This window comes from Phragmites australis, chromosome 13 (assembly GCF_958298935.1).
Source record: "Phragmites australis chromosome 13, lpPhrAust1.1, whole genome shotgun sequence".
NCBI classification, from domain to species: domain Eukaryota; kingdom Viridiplantae; phylum Streptophyta; class Magnoliopsida; order Poales; family Poaceae; genus Phragmites; species Phragmites australis.
In genome coordinates this window covers 15,240,116-15,253,513 of record NC_084933.1, presented here as the reverse complement: position 1 = coordinate 15,253,513, position 13,398 = coordinate 15,240,116, and positions in this window count along the sequence as shown.

Below are 13,398 nucleotides of genomic sequence, written 5' to 3'. Positions count from 1 at the left end.
CTGATCGGTTTATTCGGTGATGGAGAGATGGGAGCACCGGAGCATTTCTCGTAGAGAAGAAATTTTGGTTACAGAAGAAGCTACACTCACCGGATGGTCTGGTGAAAGAAAAGAGAAATCACCGGACTAATTTTTGCAGAGAGGGTTGCAACGGGTAATTTGGTTTGGTTCTACTAATTGGATAGTCCGGTGATGAACTAAGGCACACCGAATGAATCTACCGAATCATTTATTAGCAGTAACGGCTAATGACAGCTGGCATAGTGGGCTCTAAAGATTGCACTCATCGAATTGTTCGGTGAGTGCGAGGAGATGTTCACCGGATTATTCGGGACTAACAGAAAGTTTGGGTGGTTGGTTAACGACGAGATTTGGGTCTTTAGCCTATATATACCCTCTCACTTGGTCTTATATGAATCTCTTGCGACCCCAGAAGAGTTTATACACTGTGTGTGTCATCAGAAAACAAGAGAGTGCACTTGAGTGAATTAAAAAGTTCTTAATTGAAGGTTAATGATATATTTAGTGCTTGGCTTGTTACTCTTGATGGTTGTCAATATCTAGCCGGTCTTTGATGATTAGAGGTGTCACGGTGAGCTCTTAGAGTTGTTTTGGGATCCTCGAAAAGAGCTATATACTTGTTTCGATACCTGCCAATTCGAAGATAGAGAAGTGATAATTATGAGTGAGTATTTGAGATTTCGTGACTCGAAGAGGAGCGATATCCTTATGGATGCTCCAACGAGGATTAGGGTAGAGTGTCAATTTCTCAATACTTCAAAAAAAATCGGTGTTCTCTTATCCATCTCCTTACTTTCTCGTATTTATATTTGAGCATTTAATTAGCATTCTAACTTGATTATTTTGTTGCTTCTATCTAATTTAATCATATAGTCGTATTTCAATTTATTTAAGCTAATATTACTATTTATTTTAAAAATTGATAGAAGTGTTTTTATTTAATAGTTTAATTCACCCTCCTCTTATACCTTTCGATCTTTTGAGTAGCGTCTTGGCTTCTCTGATTATGCTTTGAGGAAATTATCGTTGGGTGTCGAAACCGTGTTGTGTTACCATCAACAAAGCTGACTGCAGGGGACAATGCCGACAAATCGAGAGTTTTCCACCGGCAGAGAGCACCGCATCCTCGTCGCCAGCATGATGGACACTGCCATACGTGGATGGTCTTGTTGCCAAAACTTTTCTTTACTTTCTTTTCCTTTCTCCGTGACGGTTTTAAAGAGGAGAAGCATTGCATGAGCTACTGCCCCTCCAAGAATACAAGATGTGTTTTATTTTTTAAAAATGAAATTTTGTATACTTTAATTAACAATTAGTTAAATTATAAGTATAATCAGAGTCTAAATATTATATAACTAGATTTATATTTTAAAATATTTTCACACTATATTAGTTTAGTGACTGTAAATCATATATTTTATTAGAAACACGATCAAAATTTAATTTTAAAAATCAGATCATAGTAAAACACGTCTTATATTCTCATAGGAGGGAGTACCTATGATTTGCTAGAACGATCGTCCATAGCCCGCAAAATCTTTCTTCTGCTCCATCCGATCAGAAATACAAATTGTTTAGGATATACAGTCTTCGATGTGCCCTTAAAACGTCTAAAGCCACTTTAAGGGGATACACTAACTCTGGCATTGCAAGCACATATTTGTTCTTTTTGTGCTCTTTCGTTACCCATCTGGTACCTCCATGGACTACTCCACTGGGTATAGTACGGTAACACACGATCTCTAGCAGGCTATCAGTGTCACAGTTTGTATAGTTCTGAGCTCTCTTTACCCTTGGCAATAGAGCAGCACCTACGTGCAATACTTTTTATCTTTTTTATCCATTTACTATTATGTATGTGGGTTTACATAACTATTTATGAGCACAGGTTTTTTTTTGAATGACAAATTTGGGCAGGACCTTTTTAAAGATTTACTACGACTCACATTGATAAAAAAAAAAAAAGATGTCCCATCAGTTAATTCAGATAGTAAGAAAGAACTAGGTCGATTCAAACAGTATTCTTCAGCTCTATGAATAAACTAAGTAACCATGCACATGCTGACATGCACATGTATTTTTTTATACCTATGGTTTCTGATACGGTTCTAGAGCATCAAAAATAAAAATGAACGATGGAGCAAGTATATATAGTTAAATAGAGTCACATGCAAATATAATATCACAATTAATTTATCTTACGAAACATCTAATGCCTAATGCCAAATCTAATCAAAACCCATATACGAATCCAATTCGCATTTTTGTTCCAACCCATTAAGTGTGTGACCGGTTAGATTCATATACAAATGGCTACGACTCGAAAACCCTTTTCAAACCGAAATCATTAGCAGTCCCTAGTAGGACATATTGACTCTATAGTATACACAAAAGATCATATCGGCTGAACTTTGATATACACATACACCAACCTCTTCGCCTCATGATACCAGTCAAGCTCATGGCGAGATACATGTCACCCTTGTGATAGCTCGATCATTCACTCGATCAAGTAGTAGATTCATCATGACTAACTCTTTAATCATATTGACATGGCCATGCACTTTTTCGATCCAACTACCTTGAGCGGCCCAAAGATATCTCTCCTGTTATAAGGAGGGGCAAATTCTATCTTGATTGCTCACACTCCATGATATGTTTCATGACAAGTTCAAAAATACCTTTATAACTACCCAGTTACGAAATAACGTTTGACAGACTCAAAGTATGCCACTATACATTCTGGGAATCAATGACGATCTCAGGTCTAAAGATCCTGCAAATACACCATTTGGGATAACAACTGATAGCACATCATAAATAACAATCACAGCAGTATCTCAAGGTAGATCTATCCAACATCATGTTCTCTAACATAAATGTCCACATTATTGACTTGATATCTCTATACCTATGATCCATGAAACGTGATCATTAATCAAACATGTGCTGATCTTATGTATCATCACAATGATATGCGATCAGAGATCGACTAAGAATAACATCATGATATAAAAAAAGAGTTTCATGAACAAGTCACATACTTTTCAATCAATATAAAAGGTAGTCATTCTTGAAATAACATATTATTCAAAAGTACATTAACGTAGACGTGTGATATAATCATCTTTATGATTGCCTGTGGGGCATATCAGCCTCAATCTCCCACTTGCACTAGAGTCAATCATGTAAATATCTAATACCCATAGCTCTCATATGCGCCTCATGCTTTGACCGTGGGAATGGCTTTGTCAACGGATCAGAAATATTCAAATTCATGGGCACCTTGCATATCTTCATGTCACCTCAATCTAAAATCTCTTGAATAAGGTGATAGCGCTGTAATATGTGCTTGGACTTCTGATGCGACCTAGGTTCTTTGGCTTTCGCAATGGCTCTACTATTATGACAATAGAAATCCATTGGGCTAGAAGCACTAGGCACCACACCTAACTTTTTGATCTATTGGACTAGCAATGGCTTCATGAAACAAACTTTTTGATCCAAACAGCCTCCTTTGCAACTTCAGAAGTTGTAATATACTTGGACTATCTTGTGGAATCGACCACCGTTTCTTGCTTGGAACTCTTCTAACTTATTGCTCCTCCATTGAGGCAAAACACAAAACCAGATTGCGATCTCGAATCGTCCTTATCGGTTTGGAAGCTAGCATCGGTGTAACCATTTACAACGAGCTCCTCACCTCCATAGACTAGGAACATATCCATAGTTCTTCTCAAGTACTTGAGGATATTCTTTGCTGTTACCCAGTGAGCTTCACCCGGGTTTGATTGGTATCTACTTGTAACACTTAGAGCATAGGAGATATCTGGACGTGTACAAAGCATGTCATACATGATGGATCCGATAGCAGAAGCATATGGGATCGGACTCATTTTCTCAAGCTCATCAGTGGTCGAAGGACACTGACTCTTGCTGAGAGTGATACCATATGACATTGTAAGAAACCCTTTTTGAATCCTGCATATTGAACATTTTGAATACCTTATCGATGTATGTACTCTGGCTTAATCCGATCAGCGTTCTAGATCTATCTCTATAGATCTTTATACTCAATTTGTATGTTGTCTCTCCTAGATCTTTCATTGAAAAACTCTTTTGCAACAAAGATTTGACAGCATCAAGCATCTTAATATCATTCCCGATCAATAATATATGATCTACATAGAAGACCAGAAACACAAGTACGCTCCCACTAGCCTTTTTATAAACACAAGGCTCTTATTCATTCTTGATGAAATCAAACCCTTTGACCACCTCATCAAAGCGAAATTCCAACTCCGAGAAGCTTGCTTCAGCCCATAAATGGACTTTTGCAGCTTGCATATCTTCCTAACATTTTTCAGATCGACAAAACCTTCAGGTTGTGTCATGTACACATCCTCACTTAGGTTTCTATTAAAGAAAACCTTTTTGACATCCATCTGTCATATCTCATAGTCATAATATGCAACAATTGTTAGGATGATCCGGATAGACTTTAGCATTGCAACGGGCGAAAATATTTTATCATAATCAACACCTTGAATCTGTCTGAAACCTTTTGCCACCCATCGTGTCTTATAGATGTGAATATTTCCATCAACATCTATCTTTTTCTTAAAAACCCATTTGCACTCAACTGCTTTGACACTATCAGGTGGATCAACCAAGTTCCAAACTTAATTGTTGTGCATGGATTCTATCTCGGATCTCATGGCTCCAAGCCATCTCTCAGAGTCCGGTCCCACCACCGCTTCCGAGTAGGTCTTAGGTTCATCGTTTTCCAATAATAATATATCGCGATGCTCCGTGATTAGGAACATAAACCTCTCAGGTGTGCGACTGATCCTTTCTGACCGTCGTGGGGCTGGTGTCTCCACAGCATGTTCTGCAACATCCAATTGTGGTTCAATAGGAGTTGAAACACTTTCTGATGGTTCCCGAATCTCTTCGAGTTGCATCGTGCTCCCACTGATGTTCCTTGAGAGAAACTCTTTCTCCAGAAAAGCATCATTTCAGGCAACAAATACTTTGCCTTCTTTCCGGTTATAAAAGTAATATCCTTTGGTTTTCCTAGAATACCCACAAAGAAGCATTTATCTGATTTGGGAGTAAGCTTATCTGACATCAAACGTTTTACATAGGCCTCACAATCACAGATCTTAAGGAAAGACAACTTGGGATACTTCTCGGTTCATATCTCATATGGTGTCTTCTCTAGAGTTTTAGATGGAACCCTATTTAAAGTGAACGCAGCAGTTTCTAGAGCGTATCCCCAGAAGGATAATGGAAGATCAAATTGGCTCATCATGGACTGGACCATGTCCAACAAAGTTCAGTTCCTCCGTTCGGACACTCCATTCCATTGAAGTGTCCCCGTTGAGTCAATTGTGGAACAATTTCACATTGCTTTAGATGATCACTAAACTCATGGCTCAAATATTCACCTCTACAATTAAATTACAGAAATTTAATTGTCTTGCCAAGTTGATTTTGTGCTTCATTCTGAAACTCCTTGAACTTTTCAAAGGACTCAGACTTGTGCCTCATTAGGTAGATGTAACCATATCTACTAAAGTCATCGATAAAAGTAATGAAGTACTGGAAACCACCTCTAGCTATAGAGCTCATTGATCCACATACATAGTATATACAAGGGCCAACAACTCACTCAACCTCTCTCCTTGACGGGTGAAAGGCACCTTAGTCATTTTGATAAGTAAATAAAATTTGCATGTATCAAATGATTCAAAATCAAATGAATCAAGAAGACCATCTTTATGGAACTTCTGCATGTGTTTCTCATTTATATGACCTAAGCGACAATGGCAAATAAAAGTGAGATTCAAATCATTAAGCCGAGGATTCTTTGTATTAATGTTATAGACAGGGACATCCTCAAGATCTAGAATATATAATCCATTCACCAATGGATAATTACCATAGAGCATACAATTCAAATAAATCGAACAACACTTGTTCTTTATTATGTATCCATCTTCTTCCAAACATGAAGAAGAGATAATATTTTTGCCCAAGGCAGGAATGTAATAACAATTATTTAATTCCAAAACTAATCCTGAAGATAGCGATAAGGAATAAACACCGACGGCCAACACATCAACTTTGCACCATTGCCGACACGAGCATCCATCTCACCTCTCGCATACTTCCTAGTACTTTTCAGTCCCTGCAACGATTTGTAAGTATAAATCATTGATCCGGTATCAAATACCCATGAATCATTAGGGCGCGTAGCAAGATTAATTTCAATAACATTTATACCCGAAGTGGAAGTCTTACTTCCATTCTTCTTCTTGAGTTCTTCCAAGTATAGCTTGCAGTTCCTCCACCAATGGCCAAGCTTATGGCAGTGGTGGCAAGCATTAGAAGCAGCAGGGACAGCCTTGGACTTTCCAACAGGTTTAGACTTTGAGCTCGATATCTCATCTCACACTTTAGCTTTAGCCTTGCGCTTTCTCTTCTTGCTATCCTTTTGAACTGTTATCACATGACTAGAGCTTTTTTAAATGCTTTCCTCAGCAGTCTTAAACATCTCATGCAATTCAGCCATACCCTTCTCCATGCTATTCATATGAAAATTCAAAATGAACGCTTCGAAGCTCACAGGGAACGACTGGAGAATCACATCCGTAGCCAACTTAGGACTAAGGGGAAAACCAAGTTTTTCCAGGCTCTCAATGTAACAAATCATCTTGATCACATAAGAACTAACTAGACCGTCTTCTATCAACATGCACGCAAACAAGGACTTGGAGGTATTGAACCTCTCGGTACTAGCTTGGTTCTCAAACATGCCTCGGAGTCCCACAATCATATCTTGAGCATCCACGTTCTCATATTGCTTCTGAAGCTCAGAGGATATTGTGCCAAGCATGAGATTGCTAACATCGAGTGAATCATTGGTATGCTTCTCATAAGCCCTCCAATCAGCGGTAGATGCATTATCAACTGGTTCATCAGGATAGGGAACCTCTAGAACATACTTATTTTTCTCTTATTTGAGAACAATTCTCAAATTTCTATACCAATCAATAAAGTTTGTTCCAGATATCTTTTCTTTTTCAAAAATCGAATGCAAATTAAAACTGGAATTGACATTAACAGTAGGTGCCATAATCTACAACAAAAATAAATATACAAAGTTTAGCACTATGTTTATGTAAACCTTTCATTAAACAATTTAACAAAATATACTCTCACTATATGTTTTGAAACCGTTTTCCTCTAACGACATATAGTGGAACAAGATCCATATTCAACTAGGTTCTATTCAGATTTAGCATCACTACTAGAAACTTAGGTGACATAGGTAAGCAACATCTTGCTAATCATATCTATATGTGACTCTTGTTTGTTGGGTGGCATCGAATGTCCCGGCGCCCAACACTATGCCCCACAACCTAAAACCGTTTTGATAGTTTTGTTAAGTAAACTAATACTATACGTGTGGATATCCAACATCCACTCTAATTGGTTAAGTTAAAAGATGGCACTATGCTTTGGTAGACCTACCAAATAATGATCAAAACCTAAGTAGGTGCAACTATTGGAAGGGCATCAATTATTCTTAATTTTTCTGAGGGAAGCTACTCTATCATGTAAACATATTCATCTCATAGAAAATATAAATAAAATAACATGACAGGAACATAGATAAACATCACAGGCAATCATATTCATTGTGACATAGTATGGACCCTTCACATGGTGATCTCCATCGTCATGGTCCTTGTCCTCTGGGCCATCATGCTTCAACTCTCCATGATCATGTATTAGTCTATTACACCTAATAGCACTAGATAAATTACATGAAAAATAGAAGCATCACAAGTCGACACGTAGGCCGTTATACAATAACATGATAGCCTTTAGCTGCAATTAACCATGACACGCAGGCCATAAAATTTACACGCATGCAACATATACTCATAAAGGTTATACTATTCACATCATTCCCTGTAAAAACAAGTAAAGCGCAGAATCAAATTCTAACGGGATGATGAAAACATGTCATCCCTAAAAGCCCTAGGCTCGGAGAGCACAACGGTCTTGCTAACCGGTTAGCGGCTAGGGGGTTGAGGTGGAAGCCGCCTCCACGGGTTTCATGGCAGCACCCTGAAAACCTCTCAGAAATTTATAGATCGTATCTATGACATTGCTATGAAAATCTCATCGGATTGATCATATCAAGCTGATTCCGAGTCATTCATAATGCCTCAATTTTTATTGGATCAATCATATTGATCATCGCATGAGGTTTTCAGGAAACGACAATAACACGTACAACCTCAATCTGATGTTCTCCCGATCACTAAGCGACGCGCACTGGCAGCCCCAATAGTGATTCCAGCCAGTAGGAGCAAGTCGCACGTGCAGCCAGGTGGGAGATCGAGCTAATCTTTTTGGTCGTATGGTTCATCGACTCGCACCTCATCCAATCCCAATTACACCAAATCGTGCAGTGACCGATCCATCACATGAACTGATCACTAAAATAATAGATCTAATCTATTACTACCACATATCATATATATGTAACTGATCCAAATAAAAAACTATGCAAGATGACTCTGATACCATTGTTGGGTAACGGGCAGGCAACGCTAGCCTAAAACAAATTTTTTACCGTATTCACCCAGGAAACCATGATAATAGGACATCATAGATTGTTATCGCTCAACGCGCAGTGCAGCGGAGGAAGAGTTAGAGTAGACCAATCCAACATTGTGCGTGTCAAACTACTCAAACAGCTTCTCGATCAGATCCACGACCAGCCCCGTGCAGGTTGTCACTCTCCCCGACCAACTATAAGCAAGTGGTCGTGCTCCTCGACCAGTTCTTCGACCAGCTCTTGATCAGGTTTGTTGCGTCCTCGATCAGTTTTGAGTGGTCATGTCATGTTGTTCGACCAGATTCTAGTGGTCGCGTTGTGCTTCGCAATCAAATGAGCAGGTACGTCGACCAGTTTGTCATGACCGGCGACCAGTACCGAACACATCGTGATCAACTCACCAAGAAGATTAGCGTTGTAATAGCAGCAGCGCCTCTACGGTATCCACACGTACTAGGCAGAAACGTTGAGCGCCGATGTGCTAGCACCGCACGCGCGACTAGGATTTTGGGAGATCGTGTAGAAGGCTGTGACTAGGGTTTTGGAGTAGCTCAACCTTAGCATGCCGTAACCACGCCTCTTCTTATATAGAGCTCGCCAATGTGTTCCCACGTTTGAAGCCATTTAGGACTCTAACTTCTCATAGATCACAATCCAATCAAAACCCATATACGAATCCAATTCGTATGCTTTGTTCCAACCCATTAAGTGTATGACCCGTTAGATTTATGTACAAACGGCTACGACTCGGAAACCCTTTTCAAACTGAAATCAATAGCGGTCCCTAGCAGGACATGTTGACCTCCGAGTATACACAAAAGATCATATCGGTTGAACCTTGATATACACATGCACTGACCCCTTTGCCTCATGATACCAGTCAAGCTTAAGGCAAGATACATGCCACCCTTGTGATAGCTCGATAATTCACTCGATAAAGTAGTGGATTCATCATGACTAACTCTTTATCATATTGGCATGGTCATACACTTTCTCGTTCCAACTATCTCGAGGGCCTCAGAGATATCTCTCCTGTTATCAAGGAGGGGCAAATTCCATCTTGATCGCTCACACCCTACGACATATTTCATGACAAACCCGAAAACTATCTTTATGACTACCCGGTTACGGAATAGCGTTTGACAGTCTCAAAGTATATCACTTCATATTCTAGGAATCAATGATGATCTCAGGTCTAAGGATCCTACAGGTACACCATTTGAGATAAAGTAAATCCCAGCAGTATCTCAAGGTAGATCTATCCAACAAATGATGGCACATCATAAATATCAACAATATTAACTTGATATCTCTATACCTATGATCTATAAAATATGATCATCAATCAATACATGTGCTGGTCTTATGTATCATCATAATGATATGCGACTAGGATCGACTAAGAATAACATCATGATATAAACAAAGAGTTTCATGAACAAGTCACATACTTGTCAATCAATGTAAAAGGTAGTCATTCTTGAAATAACATATTATTCAAAAGTACATTAACATAGACATATAATATAATCATCTTTATGATTGCCTTTGAGACATATCACCTTCATTATGAACATCCAGTGTTTCCTAGAGTCATTTTTTAGGCTTAAACTAATAGGGTATGTCTTAGAGCTTTGCATCCGTTCTTTACTATAAATACAAAAATCTTATATTAAGTATAACAATATATAAGAATGCAAAAATGAAGATATTATATGGAAAAAGAGAAGCGTACTCCAGAGTCTCGGCATGCTCAATAAACAAGATATATTTGCATAAATCACCTACTAAATCATCTCTGTTTCTTTGCATGATGGCAGTGGAAAGAACAAATAGTGATGATTGGTCTTTTGTTTGATTTGATATATTTGACCATTTGCCTCGCTTGACAGGACATTCTAAAATGACAACATTGACTAAACTTTCATTTTGTTCATTGTAACATTCGGGATCTGGATATCCTTTCCTTGTGTTTAGTTTTGAGTCCAACAAAATTATAGCTAATTTTTTTTTCTAAAATTGGTCATATCATGCAGCACAGTAGTAATAAAAAAATAATGTTTAGATTTTATTATAAATAAACATGCAAATCAATTTTGTTATCATGCATGAAATACCTTAGTTACACTATCATATAGCATATCTTCTATCCAGTACTCCATATAATTTAGCATGAACAGCCCACAAGATGTGCTAAAAATTAAAAACTTCGTACAAATATTTATTTAATCAATGAAATGTAATTTGGCTCACCTATACTATATGTCAACTGCGTCCTGAGTTATGCCGGATATTTTTTGAGTGACTTATTTAATTAATTCAGAAGGAAAGTGACAAGGCAGTAATGTAGTGCAATAATATTTTGATATGTGATAATGTTAGATTATGATCCTTTGCGAATATTGGCGTGTCTATATGTTAATCACACCTTGATTTTACCATCATATTTTGTTCAATGATTTGTTTAGATGATTTATTTACAAGGAAAGAGGTCAGGCAAAAAAAAATGTAAGGAAAGTAATAAAAAAATATGTTGAGGTTGCTGGGTAAATATATGTCCTTGCATATTCCACTGGCAAGATTTGCCATGATGAATTTTGTGCAAAAAAACGGAAGTGTTATCCACTGTATCCGAGGCTTCTTTGCATGACCTTTCATCCTTGAGGGTGATAGTGTGTGAATCAGATGTTCCTGACGTAGAGCAGAATGGAAGAAGGAACAATTTCAGGAACCTGTTATTTCTTGAAATATATTAACTGATGAACCAGATCTTTTTCTTTCAAGTCTTAAATAACAAAATGTGTATTCCTGATTTCCTCTATCAGATACTTTGTATGGAATCAGGAAGAGGTTTTTTATGGTTCGAAACCATGGTTGATTATAAAGAGAGATCTTCAAAGCAACCATACTTAGGTAAAAGAAGCCGTGAAGATCTCCCCTTTCCCCATTCAATAATTTTGCTTATAGGGATTTACTAAGATTTCAATCTGTGAGTCCTACATAAATAATTTTATGCTAAGGTAGTCATAGTTTGAAACATGGGAAACTTAATATGATCACCGCATGAATTTTGCTTGCAAAATTTGGTGTGTTTCAAGGAATAAAATGCAAAAATTAAAATAGATATATAGGTTTACATATTCTAGCACAAGATATGCTAGCTGGAGTCATATTGGTTGGGGTTAATTAGGTTCATGCCATTATAAATATCGTGGTTTTGAAATATGCTATTACAAATCCGGTATTTGAAAACATGCCATTACAAATCTCTTGCAATTATATTCACGCCATTACCGTTATAAATCAGTCACATCTCGTAACGTCATGGATCCAATTTCCAGAGATTTGTAATAGCATGAATTCAAATTTTAGGAGATTTGTAATGGCATGGATCCAATTTTTAGAAGATTTGTAATTGTATGGACCAAATTTCAACAAATTTATAATGGCATGTTTCCAAATACCGCATTTGTAATGGCATATTTCAAAACCTTGATATTTATAATGCATGAATCTAAATTCTAATTAACCCTATTGGTTGGTGTCGCTACCTTGCCATTGATATAGACAGCTGATTCTACCTTAGACACAGTAAAATGACAATTTTTATTGAGTCATGATAGACCACATTTTGTTTTAGTTTACATTCTGATCCGGAACACAGACAAAATGCGATGATAGTGAATTGACAAGCTATCATCAAGATGATCATTGTGACTGTCATATCTCTGAAAAATCAGATACACAATGTTCCTTGTTTCACATTTTTTAGCACAAAAGCTTCACATTTCTCCTAAGATAATTGTCATCTAAATTACCACTAAACAAACGGGTCTCTCGCTACATTCTCGACCATCATCACCGAAATCGCTGAAGAAGTGAGCATGTGAAAGTTCAGCTAGTCGTTGTTGTTAGAATGCTTGGCACTTTTGCCTATCCATGAGAAGGTGAGCAACTGACTCATATCCTTGCCCTCTTGATGTTGTAATACTGAATAAAGTGAGAAAGAGAGGCACATATATAGATAGAAATTACAATTAGCAAGAACAACATGTATCACGTATACTGGACAAGACACAGAACCAGAATTACCATCATATATTACAATCCCATTCGGTAGAACCAAAGAGAGCAAGATTAGAGACACTCTCATCTGCTGCATATCCAGAAGTTATTGATACCCTTCTCCTCGATGCAGTGAGGGCACATCTAGTTCTTGTTCTTTCTCACTTCTTCCATCTCTACCATGCATGGGCATTAAACTAATCAGTATATTGCAAAAAAAAAAAGGTGTTGAGAGGTTTATGTACAGTAAACAGTGTGGACGTAGGAATGATCAGGGGGTGTTGAGTGATTTGTATATGATAAACAACTAATGAACAAAATAGAAAAATTTAGTACAGTTCTTTTGATTCCATGTCTTGTTCTGCTTCCAAACTTATGATCATCTGAATGTGCAATCCTTTATTTATTCAAGCTACAAAATCACACATCCTTTGTAAAGATATAAGTACCAAATGTCCATAATTTTTTTTCCAAAATTAAACATCAGTGCAATCAACGATAACGGTACAAAGTATGTTTAAGAAATAAATCTTCTAATTTATTCATGGACAATGCAGGAACTAATCTAGCTAGTTTCCAGCAGGTCAGAGGACTTCTATTTCATTGTCGGGATAGTGATGGTTAGTCAACATTGCTTGTTCTTGGACCTCCAACTTTTTAATCTCACGAGTTCG